The sequence below is a fragment of the Dasypus novemcinctus genome, chromosome Y (genome assembly GCF_030445035.2).
Source record: "Dasypus novemcinctus isolate mDasNov1 chromosome Y, mDasNov1.1.hap2, whole genome shotgun sequence".
NCBI lineage: Eukaryota > Metazoa > Chordata > Mammalia > Cingulata > Dasypodidae > Dasypus > Dasypus novemcinctus.
The window spans coordinates 12,521,929-12,548,324 of record NC_092216.1 but is presented as its reverse complement, the minus strand read 5'-3'; the positions used below and the strand labels follow the sequence as shown (position 1 = coordinate 12,548,324).

General features: G+C 42.4%; 1 long non-coding RNA gene across 1 annotated transcript; it reads left to right on the top strand.

The window, feature by feature from the left end:
* Nucleotides 1-1,695: 1,695 nt before the first annotated feature.
* On the top strand, nt 1,696-19,443 carry LOC139438325 (uncharacterized). The gene is made up of 3 exons (XR_011648029.1): nt 1,696-1,794; nt 1,918-2,048; nt 18,969-19,443. It is a non-coding gene; the product is annotated as an uncharacterized lncRNA (long non-coding RNA).
* The last annotated feature ends 6,953 nt before the right edge of the window (nt 19,444-26,396 follow it).

Below are 26,396 nucleotides of genomic sequence, written 5' to 3'. Positions count from 1 at the left end.
CCCAGCAAAGACTGAGCTCAAAACAAGGCAACTCAACACAAGGTACAGCAATACCCTTTATAAGTGCAGGCTAGGAGAGGCATTCAACCAGCAAGAGGACTATTAAAAGGGGCTGGTCCTGTTCAGTCTTGCCAGTCCCCATATAACACACCTATATTCCCAGTCTCGAAGCCTGGCACTGGCAATGAATATAGGTTCATTCAGGACTTGAGAGCTTTAAACAAGATTGAAAAGATGGGAAGCAGACTTGGCCCAGGGGATAGGGCGTCCGTCTACCACGTGCGACATCCGCGTTTCAAGCCCCGGGCCTCCTTGACCCATGTGCAACTGGCCCACGCGCAGCTGATGCATGCAAGGAGTGCCCTGCCATGCAGGGGTGTCCCCGTGTAGGGGAGCCCCACGCGCAAGGAGTGCGCCCCGTAAGGAGAGCCGCCCAGCGCGAAAGAAAGTTCACCCTGCCCAGGAATGGTGCTGCACACACAGAGAGGCGACACACAAGATGACACAACAAAAAGAAACACAGACTCCCGTGCCGCTGACAACAGAAGCGGACAAAGAAGAGCACACAGCAAATGGACACAGAGAGCAGACAAACAGGTGGTAGGAGGGGGAGGGGAGAGAATTTTTTTTTTAAATTGAAAAGATGTTTACCCAGTTGTGCCTAATCCTCACACTTTGTTAACCACATTAACAGGAAATTTTAAACGATTCTTTGTATAGACTTAAAAGATACTTTCTTTTGCATGCCCATGGTTTTTGAAGCATAGGAAATATTTGCCTTTAATAGTCAGAAAATTGTAAATTAAGAATTTTCCCCCCCTAAGCAGCTATAAAATACCTATTACCCCTCCCTAGCAGTGGTGGAACTGGCTGTCCATTAACCCTCCATCAAGAGCTCGTTACCATCTTACACTTAAGGCATTAACCAGACCTTCTCTGTTCCACGTACAACTCATTGTAAAACAGACAAGATGGCATCTTGGGGCACCCTGTGGCTCTGTAAATCAGTGACTTGCCCTTAACGATCAAAAGCCAGACATGCCTGAGTGGTCAGCAGAAAAGGGAGTTATGGAAGCCCTGAACTTAGAAGCCTGTACATCAAGATCTAACTCTGAGCTGTGGTTGATTAACCACTGAATAAGGATTAGGCTGACATACTCAAGAAAAAACAGAATTAAGGAGTATATCCTATTCCAAGACCCTTGAAGAAATTCTGCATGTTTGCTCATCTCGCAAAACTGTGCCATGTAGCTTTATTTTTTTGCTTTTCCTTTCCCTCATATAACACCCCCAACTCACATTCTCACTGTGAACTGGTTTTGGGAAGACTCCCCCAGTTCCTGGCTTGTGCACTTGAAATAAATCACCTTCTCACCGAGAGACGTGTTTCCCTCTGTAGCACTGGATTGCACAGGCCCTTTTATTGGAAATAGCTGTGACTATGATAACACCTTTGAGTGGGAAGACCCAAGCATGAAAACTTAGGAACAATTTCCATGGACTTTTTACCACGGCAATTTAAAAATTCCCCTACCCTTCTTGGGGAAGTCTTAGCCAAAGATTTACATGACTTGCAATTACATCAAGACATCTTACCCCAATATGTACAGGACATACTAGTAGCCAGTGAAATTGCAAAAGATTCAGCTGCAAATGCCATTAGAACTTTGAACTTTCTAAGCTCCAGGGCACACAAGCTATTTCAGGAAAAGGCTCAGATTACTGAATGCAAATATTCAGGGTACTTTCTCTTTCAGAGCCAGAGGGCCTTCCTCCTGATATCACTAAGCCCTGGTAAGTGTTTTTGACCCTGCGATGAAGAGGCGGTTAAGAGGGTTTGAGGAGTAGTGGACTTTTTTCCACATCTGGATCCTTAACTTTGGACTCACCGCCAAATCCCTGTATAATGTCGTGCAGGTTCAACAGGGAGGCCCTCGAGTGGACTGGAGAATGCAATCAGGCCTTTTACCAGATTGAGGAAAAGCCGAACACTCCAGTTTTGGAACGGCCTGATGGACAGAAACCTTTGACCTGTTTGTACGTGAAAGGTAAGGAGTAGGACTTGGTGTTCTCGTACAAAATTCGGCAGAGTGCTGAAGACCTGTGGTGTGTTTGTCAAAAAAAACCACACAAATAAAACAAAACTGGATTGGGTAATGCAGGGTTGGCATCTTTGAGGCAGGTTAGTAGAGAAAACAGGGAAGAAATATAGAAAACAAGGTCAGAACAAAGCCTTAATAGCCCTCACCTGCCGAAGAATATGATCATGAAAACTGACCTAGAAGCCCCCTGTGGGAAGGCAGCTCCTTGAGAACAAAGTCATAACCACACAACTGAAAAGTTGCCAAGACCCTGGTCACAAGTTCCCATTTCAAACATGAGCCCCAGATAACTCCAAAAAGAAAGGCATCCCTATAGGTTTCCTGAAAGCTAAGGTGATGATAGAAAGACAGTCAGGACAGCAAACAGCGGAGATTCCTCCTTAATAGGGGTGGTCAGGAGAGGCCCTAAAAAGGCCAACCCCCGGGCAGCACCTTGAGTCTTTCTGCCTGGAGAGTGCCCACCTTTCTTCCCTCACTTCTCAATAAACTCTCTGACTTGCCTCATTAGATGACACACCTCTGAAGTATTTCCTATGATGTAGCCAAGAACCTAGAAACCCAGACTCTGGCAATGCCTTGCCTTGGAGCTGTGACTGCTACTTGCCCGTTCTGCAGGAAGCTGCAAAGTTTCCCGTGCGTCAGGACGTTATAACGCACACCCCAATAGAGTGATCTCCCTACGCAAGCAAAAGAAGGCTACTGGCTGACTCAGCAGGCTAGGAAAATATCAAGCTATAGTACTGCATAATCCAAATGTGCACCTCTTACATTCTACAGTTCTAAACTGATGCAGTTTCCCAGTGCCACCAAAGGTGCAAGAGGACACAGAACACACGCAAGTGGACAGAGTAGACAACGGGGCGGGACAACAGGGCAGAAGGGGAGAGAAATAAATAGGAAATAAATCTTCAAAAAAAAAAGGTTGATTATGAAGAACGTAGAATCATATACCCTATACTTAAGTTATAATTGTCATTTATAACTCTGTCTCTTTCCCTGGGGCTCCAGCTTAAAACTTCAGCATCAAACTCCAACATTAAAACTTCAACATCAGAAACCCTCAGCTCTGTTCTTTGCTATGCCATGCCCCACCCAACCCAGGTGTGGGGAACTCAATGCCCTAATCATAACTCTCTTGTGCACAGGTACAGATAAGATTACAAACATAACCCAATATTTCTCTTTGGAATTCATCAGTAATATCCAACTACTTCAAAGTCACTTTTAAGTACTTGCAAAGACTTACAAATAAGTTAAAACACAAGGTTCACCTAGTGAACCACAGAAACCGTATGGTATTTAGTTTCAAAAACTAAGTGATTTATATCCAAGCTTAAAACACAATTTCAACTCAAGCACTTTGAAAAGAGCACAACATTTCATTTCAAAAGCTAATGAACCTCATTTTCATTCACTTCTACATATATTTATTGAAATACAATCCATGTACATGAGCAGCAAAAACAGCAAAATTTTAGTTTAAAAACCTATCTGAAGAAGGTTTGGATCACACAGGGGTTAAACTATGGCAGGGAGAGAGCACTGATGTGGGGTGTCATTGTTCATTGGGTATTATCATAGTGGATAGAGTTTCCTCATGGCTACTGAGGGAGTGCTGAGTTCCCATCCCGGGGAGCTCTGTCACATTTCCCAATGGAACAGCAACAATCCCCAAGTGTAAGGACAAAGACCAGGGAAGATGCATGGTCCAATCATGGGGCCTTGATACTGATGACTATGCTTGTGAGCCTGCATGCTTGAAATTTCAACTAGGTCTGGAGCTGCAGGCCTAAGAGTTACCTCCCGAGAGCCTCCATGTTGCTCAAATGTGGCCACCCTCTAAGTCAAACTCAGCATGCAAATGCATTACCTTCCCCCCAGTGTGGGACATGACTCTTGGGGATAAGCCTCCCTGGCACCAAGGGATTAGTACCACCACCAGCTGGGGATGCAGCTAGAAAAAAGACCTTGAATAACAGGGGGAAATGGTGAAGAGAATTGAGTTTCCATGGCTAAGAGACTTCAAAATGAGTCGGGGGAAACAGACTTCAGCCCAGTGGTTAGGGCGTCCATCTACCATATGGGAGGTCCGCAGTTCAAACCCCGGGCCTCCTTGACCCGTGTGGAGCTGGCCATGCGCAGCGCTGATGCGCGCAAGGAGTGCCGTGCCACGCAAGGGTGTCCCCCGCGTGGGGGAGCCCCACGCACAAGGAGTGTGCCCATGAGGAAAGCCGCCCAGCATGAAAAGAAAGAGCAGCCTGCCCAGGAATGGAGCCACCCACACTTCCTGTGCTGCTGACGACAACAGAAGCAGACAAAGAAACAAGACGGAGCAAATAGACACCAAGAACAGACAACCAGGGGAGGGGGGGAAATTAAATAACTAAATAAATCTTTAAAAAAAAAAAATGAGCCAGGAGTTTATCAGAGGAGTTGTGCTTACACACGAGGCAGCAGGATCCCAGAGAAAGCCAAAGTAGACACAACTCCAGCGACTAATGCTTCCGAGGACTACAGAGACATACAGGTTCTATGGTCATGACAGATGCCTCTGGAGTTCATTGCCTTGCCAGTGTGCCTGACCCTGGAATTTGTGTTCCTGATTGATGAAGTTGGACTCAGATGTGAACTCTCCACACATGCCCCTTCTGTCATTTTTACTGAACATGTGATTGGTGCTGGTATTTGTGTATGCTCAGAAACTTGAATCTGGGGACTGTCTGTGAGCCAGCTGGGCCCTGAGCCTCAGCAGAGTTGCAACACCTACTCTCCAGTTCATTGGACATACCCAGGTCAGCTGAAGGAGAGATGAAAATGGCCAACCACCACACCAGGGAAACGAGAATGTCGACAGCTGCTAACAGGAGAATTGCATCCACCAGTCATGTGGGATTTAAGGCCCTCTCAATTTAGAGGTGGAGTGGACATCACCAACCTAGGGCTCACAAGATGGAGGAATACAATATGGACTAGAGTGGACTTGCTGGCATTCTACTGTAGAACTGTTTTGACTCTAGCAATGTGAAGATGGTGTCCACAGTAGTAGCTGAGGGCAGGGTGAGGGAGGAAAAGTTGTGATATGGGGCATTTTCTTGACTTGTAGTCATCCTGAAGGATATTGCAGGGACAGATGTGGGACATTGTTATTCTGCCATAACCCACTGGATGAACTGGAGGAGAGTGTGAACTGCAATGTAAACTATGGTACATGCAGTGTGACAGTGCTCCAGGGTGTAGTCACCAAATGCAGTGAATGTGCCTCACTGATGAAAGGCGATGTTGATGCGGTAGGAGTGGGGATGGCATGGGGAGTGGGGTATACGGGAACCTCTAATGTTCTTTAACATAGCCTTTGGTGTGATCTATTTATCTTAAAAAAAAAAAAAAACAATTAAAGAATACAATTTTTAACCATGTACAGAGTATCATGAAACTACTGTTTCCACATTTGCACTCGTTCAATAGGAGTTCTTTTCCATTTATTTTGCAGAGAAGTGTTTTCATTGCCCATGTATTTCATTTCTGTTTGAAATCCTCAATCTGATTTTATTGATTTTTTAAGGCTTCTCTTTTTCTCTTTTCTTAGGGCATGGTTGCTATGGAACTTTTCTATAACCTTTTCATTCCTGTGTACAGCAGCTTCAAATTGCAGTGACTGAGCATAACCCATGTGTTTGTATACAGAATTGAAATCCATGTGCACCCTGTAAGAATGGACTTAACAGTACTGCCGGGCACGTGTGCCAAGAGGACATTGATTCCTCAAATAAGAGGAAATAATCCACTGAACACGGCTGTGGGAAGGGAGAGAGGAAACAATGCTAATCAGATGAGAATTGTATCCGTTGCAGTGAACATGTTTAAACAAACAAAAAGTACAATACAGACATACAACAGCAGATCTAAAATCATGGAAGAAAGAATCAGGGACATAGAGGGTAGAAGAGCGAAAACTGAAAAGAGAGAAGAACAGAGAGGAGAAAAAATGGAAAAATCGAGCAGGAGCTCGGGAAGCTGAATGATAGCATGAAGTGCGACAACGTATGTGTTATGGGAGCCCCAGAAGGAGAAGAGGAGGGAATTCCTCAAATACCCAGAACATGTATTTGAGGAAATAACGGCCCAAAATTTCCCACCTCTCATGAAAGACATGCTTTACATGTCCAAGGAGCACACACACTCCACTTAGAAGAAATCCAAATAGACCTACTCCGAGACATATTATATTCAGAATGCCATGTGCCAAAGATAAACAGCAGCAAGGGTGAAGTGAAACATCACATACAAGGGGTGTCCATAAGACTTAGTGCAGATTTCTCTTCACAAACTATAGAGGTAAGAAGGCAGTGGTATGAGATAATTAAGGTACTAAAAGAGAAAAACTGCCAGCCAAGAATTTTTTTATCCTGCAAAAATCCTCTTAAAATACAATGGTGAGTTTAAAATAGTCACAGATAAACAAACTAAGAGAGCTCATACACAAGACACTAGCTCTGCAAGAAACACTAGAGGGAGTTCTGCAGCCAGAAAAGACAAGACAAGAGAGAGAGGGATGGAGGAGAGTGTAAAAGTGAAGATGATCAGAAAGAGTAACCAAAAGGGTAAGAAGATGGACAAAAATAACATGTGACATAGGAAAACTAAAAGATAAAGTGGTCGATTAAGTAATACCTCTACAGTAATAACATTGAATGTTAGTGGATTAAATTCCCCAATCAAAAGACATGGGCTGATGGGATGGATAAGAAAATATGAGCCAAACCATATGCCATCTGAAGAAGACCCACCTTAGACCCAAGTATGCAAACAGGTTGAGAGAGAAAGGTTGGAAAAAGATATTTCATGGAAACAGGAAAGGAGAAGAAGAGGAAGAAGAAGAAGAAAAGAGCAGCGTCAGCTACACTAATATCAGACAAAGCAGACGCTAAACGCAAAGAAGTTGTATGAGATACAGGAGGCCATTACATATTAATAAAAGGAATAATCTACCAGGAGGGAGTAGCAGTCATAATGATAAATATACCTTACCAGGGTGTCCCAAAATACAAGAGGAAACCTGTGGGAAATCTAAAAGTTGGAATAGATGACTCTACAATAATAGGTGGGGGCTTTGACATGCCACTTCACATCAACAGATAGAACAACTAGGCTGAAGATATCTCTTAAGGAAACAGAATTTAAACAAAATGAAAAACAAACTGCACCTGAAAGACACAGACAGAGCACTGTACCCCAAATCAGCTGGTTATATATTCTTCTCAAATCCTCATGGATTGATGTTGGGTCAGAAAGCCATTCTTAAGAAATAAGAAAAGACCGAAATCATACATAGCACCTTCTCTGATCATAATGGAATGAAGCTTGAAAATCAATAATAGCAATGAAAGGGGACAATCAATAAATATTAGGAGGCTAAAGAACACACTGCTACACAATCAATGGGTTTAAAAAAATTGCAAGATGGAAATGGATGAAGCTCAAGCAATTCGGCTCCCGTCTACCATATAAGAGGTCCAGGGTTTGGTACCCAGGGCCTCCTGGTGGAGAATAAAGGACTAATTCAACACCCGAGGATCTAGAACAGCTGACCAATCTCACATGAGTAGAAGGAAAGAAATAACAAAGATCAAAGTAAAAATCAATGAGATTGGTAACAAAAATAGAGAATATCAGCAAAACCAAAAGTTCTGTTCTTTGAGAAGATCAATAACATTGACAAACCTTTAGCTAGACCAACAAGGAAAAAACGAGATATGAAAGTGAATAAAATCAGACATGACTGACCCCACAGAAGTAATGACCATAAGAGGATGTATGAGAAACCGTATGCCGCCAAAATGAAACAACCTAGGTGAAATGCACAAATTCACAGAAAGGCACAATTTACATTGACTCTACAAAAAATACAAGAACACACCAAACCAATCACACCTGAAGAGATCAAACCAGTCATCAAAAATCTCCCAGCAAAGAAATGTCCAGGACCAGATGATTTCACAGAAGAATTCTACCAAGCATTTGAAGAGGAATTAACACCAATCCTCTTTAATAACATGGGAAAAAGACAAAAAACAAAAACGGGCGAGGAGGTAAAATTACCCAACACATTTTATGAAGCCAACATCACCCCAACACCAAAGCCAGAGAAAGATACTACAAGAAAAGAAAATTTATAAACCAATCTCTCTAAAGAACTCAGATGCAAAAGTCCTCAACATTGTACTTGCCAATAGAATCCAGCGGGATATTAAAAGAGTCGTGCACCACGATCAAGTGGGATTTATTCCTTGTATGCTAGGCTGTCCCAACATACGAAAATCAACTAATATAATACAAAACATTGACAAATTGAAGGAACAACATCCACGTGATCATCTCGATCAACGCAGGAATGACACTTGATGAAATCCAGCAAACGTTCTTGAAAAAAAATTTTTCAAGACCGGAATGGAAGTAAAGTTCCTCAATATGAAAAGCCCACAGCCAATGGGGAGCTGTTGAAAGCATTCCACCCAAGACTGAACAAGACAAGGATGCCCAATGTCACTCTTATTCAACATTGCGCTAGGACACTAGCTTGAGCAAAAAGACGAGGGGAGAAAAAGCTCCAAGATGGAAAAGAGGAAGTAACACTCTCACTATTTGCAGACGACATGATCCTATGGTTTAAAAAGTCTGTAATAGCTACTCCAAAGATATGAGATCTAATAAATGATTTCAGCAAAGTGGCAGAATGCCAGATCAACACACAGAAGTCAGTAACGTTTCCATCCACTAGCACTGAACAATACAGGCAGAAATCAGGTTTTAAAAAATGCATTGACAATGGCTATGGAAAGAATCACGTACCTAGGAACTAATTTAACCACAGACGTAAAGGACCCACAATAAGAAAACTACAAAACACTGCTGAAAAAAATCAAAGAAGACCTAAGCAAATGAAAAGACATCCCAAGTGCATGGATTGGAAGACTAAATATCATGAAGCTGTCAATCCCAGCCAAACTCATTTCTAGATTTAATGTAATCCCAATCTTAATTCCACAAGCCTACTTTACAGAAAGAAAAAACTAAATTATCAAATTTCCATGGAAGGAGAAGGGGAAGTGGACCCAGACAATCACAAACATCCCAAACAAAAACAGTGAAGTAGGACGACTCAACTGCCTGAACTTTAACTACATTACAAAGTTACATTCGTCAGAACAGCTTGGTATTGGCATAAAGAAAGACACATTGATCAATGCAGTTGAATTGAAAGTTCATAAATAGACGCTCACATATCAGGCCAACTGAATTTTGGCAAGGCTGCCAAGTCCAAACTAACTGGGGAAAGATAGCCTTTCAACAAATGGTGCTGGGAGAACTGGATATCTGTAGGCAAAAGAATGAAAGGGAAGCCTATCACACACCCTACACAAGAATCAATTCAAACTGGGTGAAAGGCCTAAACATAAAGGCCGGAAACATCTTCAAATTCTTGTGGTAAGTCATGGCTTCGTGACCAAAGAAAGCACAAGCAACAAAGGAACAATTAGATAATTGGAACTTCCTCAGAATTAAAAACTTTTGTGCATCAAAGGCCTTTGTCAAAAAAGTGAAAAGGCAGCTTACTCAATGGGAGAAAATATTCACATCCAGGAGATATAAACAATAGAAAGACAATTTAAAACGTGGGCAAGAGACTTGAATAGGCATTTCTCCAAAGAGGGTATACAAAAGTCTAAACACATATAAAAAGATGTTCAACCCCACTAGCTATTAGGGAAAGCAAAATAAAAACCACGGTGGATATCATTTCACACTCACTACAATGGCTACTATTACAGAAACAGAAATCTACAAGCACTGGAGAGGATGTGGTGAAATGAGAACACTCATCCATTGCTGGTGGGAAGGTAAAATGGTGCAGCCGCTGTGCCAGGCAGTCTGGCGACTCCTCAGGACGCTTAGTGTAAAATTACCACGTGGCTCAGCAATCCCATTACCAAGTAGAAATCCAAAGGAACTGAAAACATGCACTCGAACAGATGTTTGCACACCAAAATTCATAGCAACGACATTCACACTTGCCGAAAGTGGGAGCCACCCGTTTTTGTGGGTCTGTTTGCCTTGCAGTTGTAGATACTCTTTGCATTATGGGATGGAGGTTACCCACCATCATCATTATGTTATGGTGTCCTTGGGCCATTCCAGTTAACTGGAGAACAGGTACTGACTGCAACCCTGCTGAGATTCGGGGCAGAGATCTGAACAGACCTCTGTTCAGAGAGATGAACAGACCAGAGATGTAAGTGTCTGTAACATATACTTAATGCGTATAGTGCCAGTTATAGGTTCAGATAAAAGGGATAGGAGAATCATGCGTAGGGAAAGTTTTAACATAAATGAGCCTAACTGTTTCAGTAGGGAAATAGGTTGTCATATAACCAAGGTAGGTGCACCAATGCAGTGCTGATTTCTTGGGGTTGTGTGCCTTGCCCATAGGGTCCGGGTGTCTCCAGAGCCCTCAGGAGAATCCCTGTTTGAGGCTTTGCTTACTGTGGCAGTCAGTGAGGTCCTGAGACCTGCATAAGCAGTAATCTCTGGAATGATCTCTTGAACCAAGGTGAAAGCACTTAGCCCTCAAAGCTCCCATAAGCGATTCTGACAGAACTTTGTACTTTGCGTCATCACTGAAATGACTGTAAGTTTTTGGAAGGTTGTGATGAGATGAATGTGTGCTGTATTTCGAAACAGCATGCCTTATTATAAGTCCGTGGGTGAAGCGTGGTGGTAATGGAGCTGGATGTACCCCAGACAAACATGCCCTTAGGTTAATTCATTCCGTGGGTGCGTACCCATAGTAAGTAGGGCCTTTTGATGAGGTTACTTCCTGTTAAGGTATGGCCAAGTCAGGTCTTAATAACTCCTGTTATTGGAGTCCTTTGTAAGTGGAATTATATTCAGACAGAGAAAGAAAGCCATAGAGGGAGCAGCCAGAAGCTGAAACCAATGGAACCCTTCAGGTGATGAGGGCCAGAGAGGCTGCCTTGAGCATTGCCACATGACAGTGGAGCCCAGGACCAATGATCACCAGCAGCCAGCCCCAGAACACCTGTCTTTGGGAAGGAAGTATCGTCCCCTTGATAACGCCTGATTTGGACCCTCTCTTAGTTCAAAACTGTGAGCTGAGAGATTTCCATCGTTTAAGCCCTCCCACTGCATGGAATTTGCTTGAGCAGCCCAGGAAACTAAAACACTGAGTTACAGTGTCCACTCTTCTAGGTAAAGCTTTCCTCAAACTCTGAGAACATAAGGATTCCACCACCAACACATCCCTTCCTTAATTTCCTTAAATGAAGTTCTTTAATTTTCTTCTGCTGAAAATTTTGGTTCTGTAATATTCACTCTTTACCCTGCAATACACCTAAAACAATTTCACAATTACAATTACCAGTGTCTGCTTAGCTCACATTGTGAAACTACCGGGTGGATTTTGGAGATGCCCTGTCTTTAGGCCAGCAGCACTCAGAGTCTGGTCTCTGGACTCCCTGCCACTCATAAGAATGTTTGAGGACCCCCTCCCAAGTGCTTCCGTCCTGAAAAGGAGGGTCGTGGTGGTTCATACATATCTCACTTACCTTACTGGGAATTAAAACTGAGACATTTTCAAAATATTACTTAGTTATTCCTTTTCAATGAATAGCAATAAGCCCTTTTCATGCTGTAACACCACACACTTAACACTTTTTAATGAAACGGAACTGTCTTCCAACAAAAATTCGGTGAGAGTAGTGGAGTTTTTAATATGTCTGCGAATCCCTTCAATATCTGGCTTATGAGAAGACCATGGGCTACGCCTATCTGCTTCAGCATCATTGTTTTAGGTGAAGCACGTGAAGAAAACGCGGCCTCACAGATGCCAGAGTAGTTGGAAGAGAGAGGAGTGTTTTAGCCGCCATTTCAGGTAACTGTGGACTTTTGGAACACACTCGTGGCATTTTGAGCCAGGGGGTTAACGGCTGTCACTTAGGGAGATGAAAAAAGGATGGAATCTTAGGACAAGACAACATTTAGAGGGTGAGTAGAGAAGGGAGTCTTGGCAAAGGATTGGGGGCAGTCAAAAGACCAGGAAGAAAAGAGTGAGAGCCTGAAGGAAGGAGCAATTGTGTCAAGCGCTGTGGGATTACTGAGTGAGAAGAGAGAACAGGAAGGCGAACACCAACCAGAGCCTTTGACTTACCACATTCTCAACGCCTAGCATTCTATCAAATATCAAGTACATACTAGGCGGTCAGTACATGTCTACTGAATAGCAGGCTGAGTTATGAGGTCTAATTTACCTCACAACAACCCAGAGCTCCTACTTTTTTGCAGTGCCACACTCTGCACGTTTTGGAACAAAATCAAATCATGCCTTTGACTTATGGAAAATTGTTTCCTAAATGTAGCTTTGCCTCTCCGGTCAAGTTTTAAAACTCCCTCCTGTTAGGAGCTTTGAACAATTTATTTTGATTTGTGTGCATCTAGAACAAAATTACTTATCGACTCGAAATATTGCTTCTTTTTCCCCAAACAACAAAAGCTCAGCTAATTGCTAAGTTCAAAACATTTGGTGTCTACGAATTAGACAAAAAAGTCAGGTGTAGATTCCTGTGAAAGCAGTTCTAGATCTAAAATACTGTCGGTGAAAGAACGAGGCTGCACCAAGGGTTCTTAACCTTTTGTGTTCCACGCACCCCTTGGCCAGTCAGGTGAAAAACATGGGCCCCTCCTCAGAATGTAGCCGCAGAGAGTTTTCAGACACTCAACCAGCGCCGGGTCTAACAACTATGGTAATTTCAAAGTAAGGGCGAATATAAGTGGTTTCTCAACATGTGCAACAACTGTCATGTGACATGAGGTGAACACAACTGTAATCTACTGCACACATTGAGAGGTGAAGGAAATGCTGCATTTCAGGTACAGGTCAGAGAAAATAAAGGTAATAAGGTGGTTTATTTCAGATCAAGCTCAGGGACCCACTGAAATATTTCCACAGACCCCTGGTAAAGAAGCCAGGGGCTATACTGATTTCCGTGATTCCTTCTTTCCATTAAATCTACAGTATAGGCTTTCGGAAGTACAAATACTTGCTACGACACGAATGAACCTTGACAGCATTATGCTAAGTGAAAGGAAGCCAGACACATCAGTTCACTTAATTCCATATGGCAAATCCGGGCAAACAGAACTCAGATTGACGGTTGCCAGGGCCAGGGGAGGAAGCAGGATTGGGGTGCAGCTGCTTACTGGACAGCGGATTTTATTCTGGAGTCATGGCAATATTTTCAAACAGGACAGAGATGGAGGCAGCACAGCAATGTGAAGGTGCTGCATGTCACTGAAGTATTCACTTTAATATGGCTGATATTGTGTATATGACATTCAGCTTAAGTTTGTTTGTTTTTTTTTTAATGGAAAAAAGAGCAAACACGAGGAAGATTGAGTCCGCTCTTCCCAATGAATTCTTCTTTTCTAAACAGTCCAAATAAGAGTGCAGCCTGATTCAAAGTGCAGGTAAAACAGCCAAAAGATTTAACTCTAAAAGATGTCAGGAGACCAAAAAGCAGATGTTAGGGTTAGGAGAGTAGTGACTATCAGTTCTTTAATCTGAATCTGATTGGTCTTTAAGAGTTTGTGCTTGACTTCAGCATTGCAAAGAAATTTATGCCTATCATCTATATCTCTGCTCTTAAGACGTTTGGCAAGAGCTCGAGCTCCGCCAGAAGCCGCTAAGTGCAGTGCTTTTGTTAAGTCCAGGCTCTAAATGAGAGGAAATGTACTAGTTTTATTGAAACCCAAAAATAGGAGATTTCAATTACAATCAATATTTATCTGCTCCAATCGCTGCCATAATTTCTTCTAACTTGAATTCACCTCCTTCATTTTACATTTACAGCACCAGTGTTCGGAAAAGAGATATGTGAAGTTCCCAGTTCCTCTGTCAGAAAGCAGTATTAGAGTAATTTCTCACAGGAAGATAATCAGTCGTATTCTCTTTTATTTCTAAAGATTTATTTTTCACTTACTTCTCTCCCCGTACCGCCCCACCCCGCCTGCTCTCTGTGTCCATTCGCTGTGTGTTCCTTGTGTCTGCTTGCATTCTTGTCCCTTTTTCTTGTGTCATCTCGCTGCATCAGGTCTCTGTGCGTGAGGCCCCATTCCTGGGCAGGCTGTGCTTTTTTCGCGTGGGAAGGCTCTCCTTGCAGGGCACACTCCTTGCGCATGGGGATCCCCTATGCGGGGGACACCCCTGAGTGGCACGGCATTCCTTGCGGGCATCAGCGTGTGGGCCAACTCACCACACAGTTCAGGAGCCCCTGGCTTCTTTACCAGGGGTCTGTGGAAATATTTCAGTGGGTCCCTGAGCTTGATCTGAAATAAACCACCTATTACCTTTATTTTCTCTGACCTGTACCTGAAATGCAGCATTTCCTTCACCTCTCAATGTGTGCAGTAGATTACAGTCGTGTTCACCTCATGTCACATGACAGTTGTTGCACATGTTGAGAAACCACTTATATTCGTCCTTACTTTGAAATTACCATAGTTGTTCCGGCGCTGGTTGAGTGTCTGAACCCTGGACCTCCCATGTGGTAGGCGGACACTCTATCAGTTGAGCCAAATCTGCTTCCCTCAGTAGGTTTTCAATGCATCAAATACGACCTTAAGTATACAAATCTTTCTCTTCATTCCTTGGATTTAAAGTTGTGTCAGTACAATTAAATGCACCTAAAAGTGGCTGTTTTTTTTTTTTTTACTAACAACAAGTAGAATTTACAGATTTCTAGACTAAGACACGCTACCTTTTTTTAAAACCTCCCAAATTGTTGGGGATAGAAACAAAGGAAACTGCAAAGTGATGCTCTCCAAATGGCAGAGTGGGAATGCCAGTCTTTCATCTATCCACAGAAGCAATTAATGGGCTGGCAAAAACTTAGAAGAAAAAGAAGAGGGAAAAAAATGAGGAGGAGAAGGAGAGACGGAGGAAAAGAAGAAGAAAGGGAAGGAGGAGTGGGGAAGAGGAAAGAGAAGGAGAAAGGTGAGGAGGACAAAGAGGAAGAGGAGGAGGAGGAGAGGATGGAAGAGAAGGAGAAGTGGAAGGTGGAGGGAAGGGAGCAGGAAAAGGAGGAAGAGACCTATGAGGGGGATGCAGAGGAGAAAGGGGGTGGGCTGGAGGAGGAGGGGGGTGGAAGAAGGGGAGAAGAAAGTGAAGGAGGAGGAGGAAGAGGAGGAAAGCTTGGTCAAGAAAGAAGATACTCCGTGTTGTAAGAGTACTGTGGCATTTTTATTTGCCCTTCTTCCAATGCCCACACCCCAAGTCATGTAGGTGGTCATGGAGCTGGCAGCAGGTCACTGCATGGTGCAGGTTAGTAATGCCTGAACTGTAGCTCTAATTACATGGCTCTGTCTCTGAGGCTTTGACTGAATTTTGCTGTCTCAGAGTTTACCCAGGTCTGGAGTGGCCACTCCAGACTTCTGTTGAAAGTATATGGATGCAAAAGTATCATCTGCAGCAGCCTAGGTCAAGAGACAACAGCTGGGACAAGCTATAGAAAGAACAAGCTGGGAAAGAAGAAATTAGAAAAGAGACATGATGTATGGGGGTTCAGGCTTGCCTTTAAAAACTGTATGAAAAGCTGCATATGTTCATTTTAAACAGACTCTCAGCCCATTAAAGTTCTTTCATTACTCCCGAAATCTGAATCTTTTACCATTGCTGAAAAAAATAATAATTCAAGGTGGGTGAACTCTTGTGACGAGCACTGACTTAACAGTCAGAAATCTCTCTGTTCATATCCCCATTGCATCACTTACCATTAAAAAGACTTTGGATGATCCCATTGTGCCTCCAAAATTGATCATTCAGTTGTAAAATATGCTGAGTTCCCAGCCAGGCAAACTCTGTCACATTACCAATGGAAGAGAATGGAGTAGCAAACATGCCCCCAGGTGCAATGGTAAAGACCAGTAAAGATGGATGGTACAACAATGAGGGCTTGATACCAATGGCTATGATTATGAGCCTATGCACCTGAAATATGAAGTACAACTAGAGCTGAAGGGTGCCTAAGAGTTATCTCCATGTTGTTCAAATTTGGCCACTCTCTAAGCCAAACTCAGCATGTAAATGCATTACCTTCCCCCCACCCCCCTTGGGACATGACTCCAAGGATGAGCCTCCCTGGTTCCTAGGGATTACTACCAAACACCAAATGATGATGTAACTAGAAAAAGATCTTGAATAAAAGAGTCAACTCTGACCAGCAGAATATCCCAGTCTACATGTAATATCAGGAGTTAAAAAGTGCTTTTTAATTTGGATAAAAGGGGGAAATGGAAAGGACAAATGAGTTTATATGGCTATGAGTCTCCAAAAGAGAGGTGGGGAAACGGACTTGGCCCAGTGGTTAGGGCATCCATGTACCACATGGGAGGTCTGCGGTTCAAACCCTGGGCTTCCTTGACCCATGTTGAGCTGGCCCATGTGTAGTGCTGATGTGCGCAAGGAATGCCCTGCCACGCAAGGGTGTCCCCCACATAGGGGAGTCCCACGTGCAAGGAGTGCACCCCGTAAGGAGATCCACCCACATGGAGAGCTGATGAATGAAAGAATGTTCAGCCTGCCCAAGAATGGCGCCACCCACATGGAGAGCTGACACAACAAGATGATGCTACAAAAAGAAACACAGATTTGCATGCCGCTGACAACAACAGAAGCAGATAAAGAAGATGACGCAGCAAATAGACACAGAGAACAGACAACCGGGTCAGGGGGTTAGGGAGGAAAGGGAGAGAAATAAATAAATACATAAATCATTAAAAAAAAAGAGAGAGAGAGAGGTGGGAGGTCATCAGCGGGGTAATGCTTATGCATGCCTCAGCAGGGTCCCAGAAACAGCCAAAGTAGATAGAATCGGAGGTACTGGTTCTCCTGAGGGCTACAGAGACCCACAGGTTCTATGGTCATGGCAGATGGTTCTGGAGTTCAGTGCCATGTCAGTTAGCCCTACTTTGGAGTTTGTGTTCCCAAGTGTGATGGAATTGGACTCAGATAAGACCTTTCTACATGTACCTCTTCTTTTACTTTTACTGGGCCTGATGTTGATGCTGTGGTTTGTGTATACATAGGAGACCTGAATCTCTGGACTGTCCATGTCACAGCCAGACCCTGAGCCTCAGTAGACTTGCAACTCCTACCATCTGAATTATGGAACTTACTGGGCAGCTAACAGGGAGGTGAAGAAAGTCAACCATGACACCTGGGAGTCAGGAGTGCCTACAACTGCAGGCCGGAGAATTGCATTTATCATCCATGTGGAATCTAAGCCCCCTCTTGATATACAGGGGAAGTGGACATCACCATCCCAGGGCCCACATGATGGAGGAATAGAGTATGGATCAGAGTGGGCTTACTGATATTCTACTATAGAACTATGGTGATTAGTAATGGAAGAAATTATAGCATTGTTGTGGAGAAAGTGCCCATGGTAGCTGCTGAGGGTAGGGAGAGGGAAAAAGAGACATGATGTGGGGCATTTTCAGGACTTGGAGTTGTCCTGCTTGGTACTGCAGGGACAGATGCTGGACATTGTATGTCTTGCCAAGGTCCACTGGGTGGACTGGGGGAGAGTGTAAACTACAATGTAAATCACTATCCATGCTGCAGTGTGTTCCAAAATGTATTCACCACATGCAATGAATGTACTATGATGATGAAAGAGGTTGTTGATTTGGGACTAGAGGGGTAAGGGGGGTAGGGGGTATATGGGGACCTCGTATTTTTTTTAATGTAACATTAAAAAAATAATGAAGGATAAATGAATGAATGAATGAATGAATGAATGAATGAATAAAGTAAGACCATGTTTCCTGCCCAATGGAACAGCCACCTGCATTTAATAAGTTGCTTTGTATTTAGATTTCCTTGCGTTGTGACTCTAAGTGACCTCTACTGCTTGCAGTCTTATAAGATTCCATTTCTTTTTCTCGATTTATTATTTAAAATATGATCTATTCTCCCAGAGAATTTTTAGGGGTATAATCAAATCCTGCCAAATGGTGAGAAAACTCTCAGCATCCATTCACATCTTCACCACTGTTGGCATTTTGTATCGAAAATACTTTTGTGGGGATGTCCTCTGCATGGTTGATGCTTAGTAGTATTGCTAGTCTTTACCCACTAATTGCCAGAGCACTCTCCTACCTGCCCCATTCCAATGTACTGTGACAATCAAAAATGTAACCAGACATTCCACATGTTCACAGACATTCCACAATGTGTTGCAGTTGAGAAACCTTACTCTACAACTATGTGGGATACACTTTAAATAATAATATTGAGTTTGAAACAAAGCAAAACCATAAGAAAGTGGCAAATAGATTTTCATTGAAACCACATAGGGAAAAGCTAGGAACAATGTATCAAGACTGTTGCTCATAGTAAAGTATAAAATTGGAGATGAAAGCTCTACACATGCCCAGCTGGTAGTGGCAGCTCACTCAGAACTGCTGTGAACACTCAAGGTTTTCCTAATTAATTCATACTCCAGTTGACCCCAAATAAATTAAGTAGAGGTGGCTAAATAGTAACCTGCAATTAATTGATGTTCTTCCATTAATGTGCTCTGTGAATCTGCACTGAAATGGCAATTCCCCTGTCCCTGATGTGACTCCCTCCTTCAAATCTGAAATGCAAAGTGAAAATGACACAAAAGACCCTGGAAACAATCATACAATTAACAATGGAATAAAAGTCACTTAGCCTTTTAACTGGGTTTTTCCTTGTACACACTAAAAATTAATCTTCCCTAATTTCCTATTTCTTTGGTATTAACACAGCAGAGGCCCCAAGAAGAGAGAAACAAGACCTGGGAAGAGAGATGAACTCTATGCCAGTCTAAAGGTGAGATGGGAAGAAGCAGGACCCGAGATGAGCCATTTACCTAAGAGTTTACAGCTGACATTATGAAGAGAACAAAGCAGCTGAGCCTGGAAAGAAATGAGCCCTGGGAAGAGAGATGTAAAAAGCCGGACCCATGGAGCCTTACGACATCACCTGCCATCTTGCTTCAACATGGCAACAGAGTTTGGTAAGGAAGTAACCTTGAGCTGGACTCTTTAGGACCTGTGACTGTAAGCTTCCACCCCAAATAAATATCCTTTATAAAAGCAAAAAAACAAAAACAAAAACAAAACCTAATAAATCTTCTTTTGCAATTCAACACATATAGTGTCTTTAATAAAGCCTGTCCATTCTCTACCGGGAAACCCCATAAACCCTCCATGAGCTTCCTCATGGCTGTGAATCCATTTACCAGGCAATAAGCAGAAAACCTCAACTGTCACTATCCCTGCTAACTACCTGATAATGCGCCTCACTAAATGTGAGGTTTAAAAAATGCCACTGTCATTTCCACAACAGAGCAAGTTTTTTGTTTGTACTTTGTTTTGTGGTGGAAGCCTGAGTGCTAAAACAATTTTCCATTAATGCATTAAAAAATTGAAACATGCTTGATTTTAGTCATGTTTATCATGAGCTCTCAAAACCCTGGTTTTTGCTTGCAGCCAGAAAGGAGATTTGACCACATTAGACAAAGAGTTCAATTCACTGCATAATGGGAGAAAATCAGATGGAACTGAGGAGACAAAATTTGATGAAATAATATCCAGCAGCCATTAAAACTACAACATTCATTGTTACTAAGCTCTGAATGTCCACATTACATATCCTTACATAAAACCACTGATGTAAATAGCTTTCATCTTACGTAAATGATACTGAATTTACTGTTCCTCAGAGAAGTATTTCCAAACTCTAGTATAACTAGAAATAAGTTCAGGACTCAGAGAGAGCCATGGAAGAGGCATCTGAGATCACCAATAGTTCTCATTATAATAAAAATAAAATGAGGCTGCACAACCACTGCCTGCTGGAATTGATATTAGTCTTTCAGGACACTTACAGGTCTCATCTGACCATCAATCCTTATTTTAAACAGCCATAGAATAAGACACAGAGAGAATAGGTACCCTCCAATCCATTCTCTGCCAGGCAGCCAGAATGATCTTCCCAAAGTGATATCTGATGTCAGTTCCTTTGGTTTAAAACCATCAAAGCCTCCCACTGTCCAAAGCGTCCCACTCCTCCAAGCTCTGACTTCAGCCACACTGCTGACCCCACCTTGCACCCACCACCCTCCCCCTGGACTCCTTACTGATATGACATTAGCCCCACAGGTCTTGGCTGCCCCATAAACATGCTCAGCTCCAAGAGGCCACCCTATAGACAAAGAGGAAAAAGACATAACCAACAGAGGAAACTGCATACACAGAAGCCCAGAGTTTGGCAGGGAACCATTGAGGGAGGTGGTTAAGGGCTTAGGCTTGGTCCAAGATAGCACCGGCCTTGGCCAATTAGCAACAGTACTTTCTGGCCCAAGGCAAGAGCTAGATGTTATTCATCTAGAAAATGAGTATCAAAAAAATATTCACTTCCATATTTATACAATAGAATATTATTCAGCCATAAAAAATAAAGGAAGTGCTGATACATGCTATAACATGAAATGAATGAAAAATGCCAGATGCAAAAGGAAAAATGTTGCAGGACTGCATTGACATGCAATATCTAGAATAGGCAAATATCTAATTCATCAGTCAAAGGAGGGTGGAAGCATGATTTATTTGATTTGGATTAGAGAGACATTCTGATAAAAAAAGAAATGCCAAACGTGTTTTTTTTAGGCAAATTCATAGAGATAGAAAACAGATTAGAGGAGGAAGGGAGATACTGCTTACTGGGTACAAAACTCTGTTTTTGGTGGTGAAAATTTTAGTAGTGGATGATAATGATGGGAGCACATTGTAAATTATGCCACTGAATTGTATGCTTAAAAGTGGTTAAAATTGTAAATATGTTATAGCTGTATTACCACAGTTTAAAAAACAAGTCCCCAACTTGCCAGTTCACTATGTGGACAATATGAACTGAAGCACTTCGTGGCTCAGCACTGTGTCCATTGCATGGTCAATGCTCCCTGAACAAGAGCTGGTTTTACCTTTTAAACACTGACTCACAAGATGGTGATCGTGAAAGAGGACAAGAAGGAGGAGGAGAACAGGAAGTCTCCAGGGGCCAGGTGGAAAAGGGGCATAGCGAGGAGCTCAGAAACCTGTGGGGAAAGATTCACCATTCCCAAAATGAGACTGTCACAAGTAGGATGATTAACCTTCTGCCAGGCAGTGTGCTAGGAGCTGGGGAGCAGAGGAAACAGAGAGCTCCCCCTTGAATGGAGTCATGAAGTCCCCATCCTCTTGGTCAGACAAATTGTGGTAGAGTTCAGTGAAAGAGGTCAGCATGGACGGAAGACTCAGTGTCAGGGAAGGCCCCTGCAAGGGACAACCACCAAGAGGACAGTTTCCTAAGGCAGTCCATGCCATCGATCACCATCAGGGGCTCAGGGCCAGTCAGAGTCTGGTGTGTTTCTTCCTATTTTAGTAGTTATATTTTCATAGAGAATAATCTTAAGGTAGTTAAGAGGGGGGTGCCACTTGTCACCATCAATTACAGTGATAGAGCAAAGCTAACACTGGGCCAGGGCTAGTGTGGCTTCAACACAGCTCAAAGTGAGCCAAAGGGCTGGGAATGGAGCCTTGACTGTCAGCAAGCCTGGAGAGATTCTGGCCTGAGCTCAAGGAGAAGAGCTGGCTGATAGAAGATGTGGTTCCTAAGAAGTGCATGGAATGGGCACAAGTTATCAGTCAATAAGTCAATAAGGTACAAATGGTTACTCACCATCACTTTGGTTTCATTCTTTAGGTAGGAAGAGGAAAACAGAAAAATTTAAGAAGTTTAGGTCATTTATTAGGATCATTTGGCAACATCTATCAAACTTTTAAGTTTATTCATTCTTCACTTGGCAAATTGCTGCCAAGGAGTTACGCTGTCCTGTGAAGACAGAAAAGCTTTGGATTCCTCTAGGTTCTTGGCTGTGATGCATAAAAGAATTTATGAATGTGTGAGTTCAGTTAGGCCAGTAAAAAGAAGTTATTTGGGAAATGGAAAGAGCAGTGCTTGCTGAAAAATGAAAGAGAAGGGTGGAATACTAAGATGTGGTGCAGACCCCTCTAAGTTACCTTTTAAACTATTAATTATTCCTCACCTGCAAAGGACCAGGAGATGAGCCCCAGCACTGATTGTTTACTCCACCATGGTGGGACCAATGGTGAGGCCATTTTGGAATATCTGGGGCCAAGGGGAGGTCCTGGAAAGAGAAACTGGGACCTCAACGTCAAACTCAAGGTCCCAGTAAGGTCTTGCAGCCATGTTGTCTGTCAGCCATGTTTGAGTCATCTTCTCCTCCATTACCCTGTACTAACCTGCCTCAACTGCCCCCTCAGAGAGTTCTGCCCTTATCCTCAAGGGGGTGGGAGTGGGGGTGCTGAGGGGCAATGGTCAATCTTCTGTAGTTACTTCCTACTGGTTAGAGCAGTAGTCCCTGCCTGAGAGGGCATAAACCTGTCTGTTTATTCTACTGAGGTTGAGGGAAGATTAAATCCCCATGTGACTAATATCTTGTTTTGGAAGATGTTGATTCTGGAAGAAACAAACTTAGAATTTTGAAGATACATGTGCCCACTAAAAGGATATAGAAGACAGTGGTAAGGGAGTCCAAAAAGGGAGGTCAGCTATGACATGCTGGACCACACAAATGAGAAAGACCAGGTACCTTCAAAGGGTGCAACCCCCTGAAGTTAGTGAGCTTCACTTTCCAGGTTTCAAATGCGGTTTTGTACTATTCCAGAATGATTTACATAGAAACAGCATTTTTCCTTGAGAAGCAGGTCTTTTCCCCCACTCCCCACCCCTATGCTGCTGTTAGCATTCTTAGGGCTTTGCAACTTTGCAGTACAATGCAGCAAGAAAGTCCATTTGCTGCATAAGAGCTTTTAAGGTGAAGCTAGTTTCTTCGATACTGTTAATCACCTCTAGGAGAGATTGTGGGGTTCAGTAGATAATTGGGTTCAGTATAAATTGCCAATCCCAGTTTTTTATGGTGGTGGTTTTGCCTAAGACAGCCAAGAGAGAGATGAGAAGAGGCATTATCCTTTTAGTTATTGTTTAAGGAGAAACTAAAGGAAATGGGGACAGGGGTGCCTTGTTTGCCCTCCCCCAAGAAAAGGCATCTGGGCTAAAGTTAGAGGGAACAGCTGCCTTTGACACAGACACTACTTAGCTTTGCCTCTTGAAGAGGATTTCAGGCCTTCCAGGGACTGGCCCTCTTACATCCCATCAGGTGCTTTCGATAGAGCTGGCACTTCCTTGGGCAGCTGGATTCGTTTACGATTAGGACACCCACCTCGCAATTCCCATTACTTTAACAGCTGTGGGACTGATTAAACCACAGAATAAGGTCCCTTCCATTTTGGCTCTATTTGGGATTGAGGTTTGTTCTGCCACCAGAACCTGGTTTGCAGGTCCTGGGTGACGAAAGGTTGTCTGTGGGCCATCTCAGAGCGGCTAAGCTGAAGTGGATCTTCGCCACCTCGTTTGCTGTTTCCCTTCTGGAGGGAAGTACTTAGCCCTCACAGGATGGCATGTGGGTCTGCCAGTCCTCTCCAGGGTATAAGTGGACAGGTTCTGGAAAAAGGGCTAGGAGGAAGATGTAGCTAACCATGCCTTCCACCTTGTGTGGGGTGAAGATGGAGAGGTCATCCCCAAGTTAATTTGGTGGCCTTTTTAATTAAAAGGGCTGTTGCTTGCACTGCTCTCAGGTAAGGTGGCTGTTCCTTTATCTTAGAGGCATGTTCATTACTTAGAAAATTAAATTCATCAGGATCTTTAACGTGCTCAATATCCCTCTACATATGATCGAGAATAGAAACGATATCAACATAGTCATCAGGCATGTATCTAGAGTAGGATATAGTACCTAATGCTAATTAATGCAATACCCAATGTAGAAGTTCCCCTTTGACCTTCAACTAATAGATCTAAGCTACAGGTTTGCAAAACCATACATGTTATCTCTCTGTGGGAGCAGGCCATAATGCCAATTGTGGATAAGTTATATTCACCATACTCTGGTTATCTTTGCTCCACTTGGTATGTCCTTCACACAGCCAGCATGCTGCAGCACCATTGACCCTAGAGAGAAGTTAGGAAGGTAGGCTCCAGTATTCCACCAGACTGGTGCATGGAAGTCTTTGGCACTATGAAAGAGGGCCAGTCTGGAGGCAATATCCAATAGCTCATAGCCTATGTCTGACAATATCAAGCCATAGCCATCATTGGCTGCTGCAGGATTCCAAAACTGCAATGTAGTTTCCATCTATGTTAGGAGCACAAACAGAAATGCAGTAGACACATTTATTGTTCTAGGGGTCAGTGACCAATGTGGCCAATAAATCAAATGGAGAGCCAGCCTGCAGTGTATTGAAGGCCTGGTTTGAATGTACAAGAGTTTGGCAATGCTCAAGTTTCTTCTGACTTTTATACACTTTCTAAATACTTCCAATGCTGTCTATAACATCAAACAAACTTAACTTGTTAGTACTTTGCTTTTTACTTCTATACTTTTACCATGATGATATTAATTACATAAGTATTTTATTTTAGCAGCACAGGAAAACTTTCTTAGTTGTTTTATGAAAACTGAAGATTTCCAATGGAATTAAGATTATCTTTCCTTACCACTACTTTAACATGCAGACTGAGGTGGCCTCTGACAGGTTTTCCTGTTATGAAGTTATTTTTTGCTACTAATATCAATTTAGGTTTCTATTAATAATGGCTGCTTGGAATTAGTCATTGAAATGCTTCAGTTTAGAACAACATTCCTTATAATTAACCATAACCACATAGACTGTTTACTTTACCATAAGATAAGCTTATTAAATTAGAGTTAGCAACAATGAAATTTACTTTATCCATTTAAGAGAGGACAGATCTACATCTTCTTCTGTAGCTTAACTGCATTAAATACAAACTTATAACTTTCATCGCTTTAAAGGTTTAATACATGTAATGTTAATTCATACACTTGGTATTTTATAAACTGAACAGATGACACCCAAGCTAAATAAATTGAAAACATTATAGTTTATGTAAGGAATGTTCTTTTACCTTCCTTTACAGGAGGTTAAAACTTTTTAAAATAGAAAATTCTGAAACTGAATAACCTTAAAGGCATATTGATTGCTAGTTCTCAAATATATTACAGTTGCTTATTTTGTTTCAATCATAATTTAGAAAAGATCTTTTCATAGACCTTAAGGATCCTTTATTCACTGAAATTTGGTAATAGAATTATTAACCACCCTTATTAAAGGGCTGCCAAAAGATTTAAATTCAGGAGTTACAGGGCAAACATTATTCATTTACCTGCCTATAAGAGTTTTCATCTATTTTGCCTATCAATTCCCCCAGAATTTTTGCAAAGAGAAGGCCCTGAGGGATAGGTAGGTCAAAGAGCTCAGGAAAATCTTTTTTCTTTTCCCTAATAGTTCTTATATTTAGATTTCTATATAATCTTTCTACCCTGCTTAGCCTAATTGGAGCTCTAGGAATATTCATCACATATATAACTGCATATTTAATTTTTAAGAATTTAAATGGAGCTCTTTTAAGAATTTTCACTTGTTAATTTGATATTATCCTCCCAATTTATGAAGATGTACACTGAACAAATGGGTGGACAGGAACAGAGTTTCACACAAAAAGGCAATTGATTCCAGTTACTTAAAATTTTCATTCTTTTACAAAACAAGTTTAACTGTAAAATAACATTTGAAAGATTTCCTTGAAGGCTTTTTCCCCCTCTAATTTGCATTATGACCCTGCAATTTTGCACAAGAATTTCATTATTTAATTATTGGCTTAAGTGTCCCCAAAGTTGTATTTTTTTAATAGTTTTTTTTCCTTCCCTTCCCTCCCATCCTGCTGTTTTGCTGTTTCTGTCCATTTGCTGTGTGGGCTTCTGTGTCTGTTTCTTTTTGTCCTCTCTTCTTATTTTCTCCTCGAGGCTTCACTGGGATTCAATCCCAGGGACCTCCAATGTGGAAGAGAGGTTCCCTGTTGCTTGCACTCCAACAATTCCTGGTTTCGGTTGCATCTCACCTTGACTCTCCCCTGCATCTCTCTTTTGTTGTATCATCATCTTGTTACATCACTTGCTGTGAGGGTCTGGCTCATCACATGAGTGAGCTTTTTCTAAAACTCCCTGGGGATTGAACTTGGGTTCTCCCATATGGTAGATGGAAACCCAT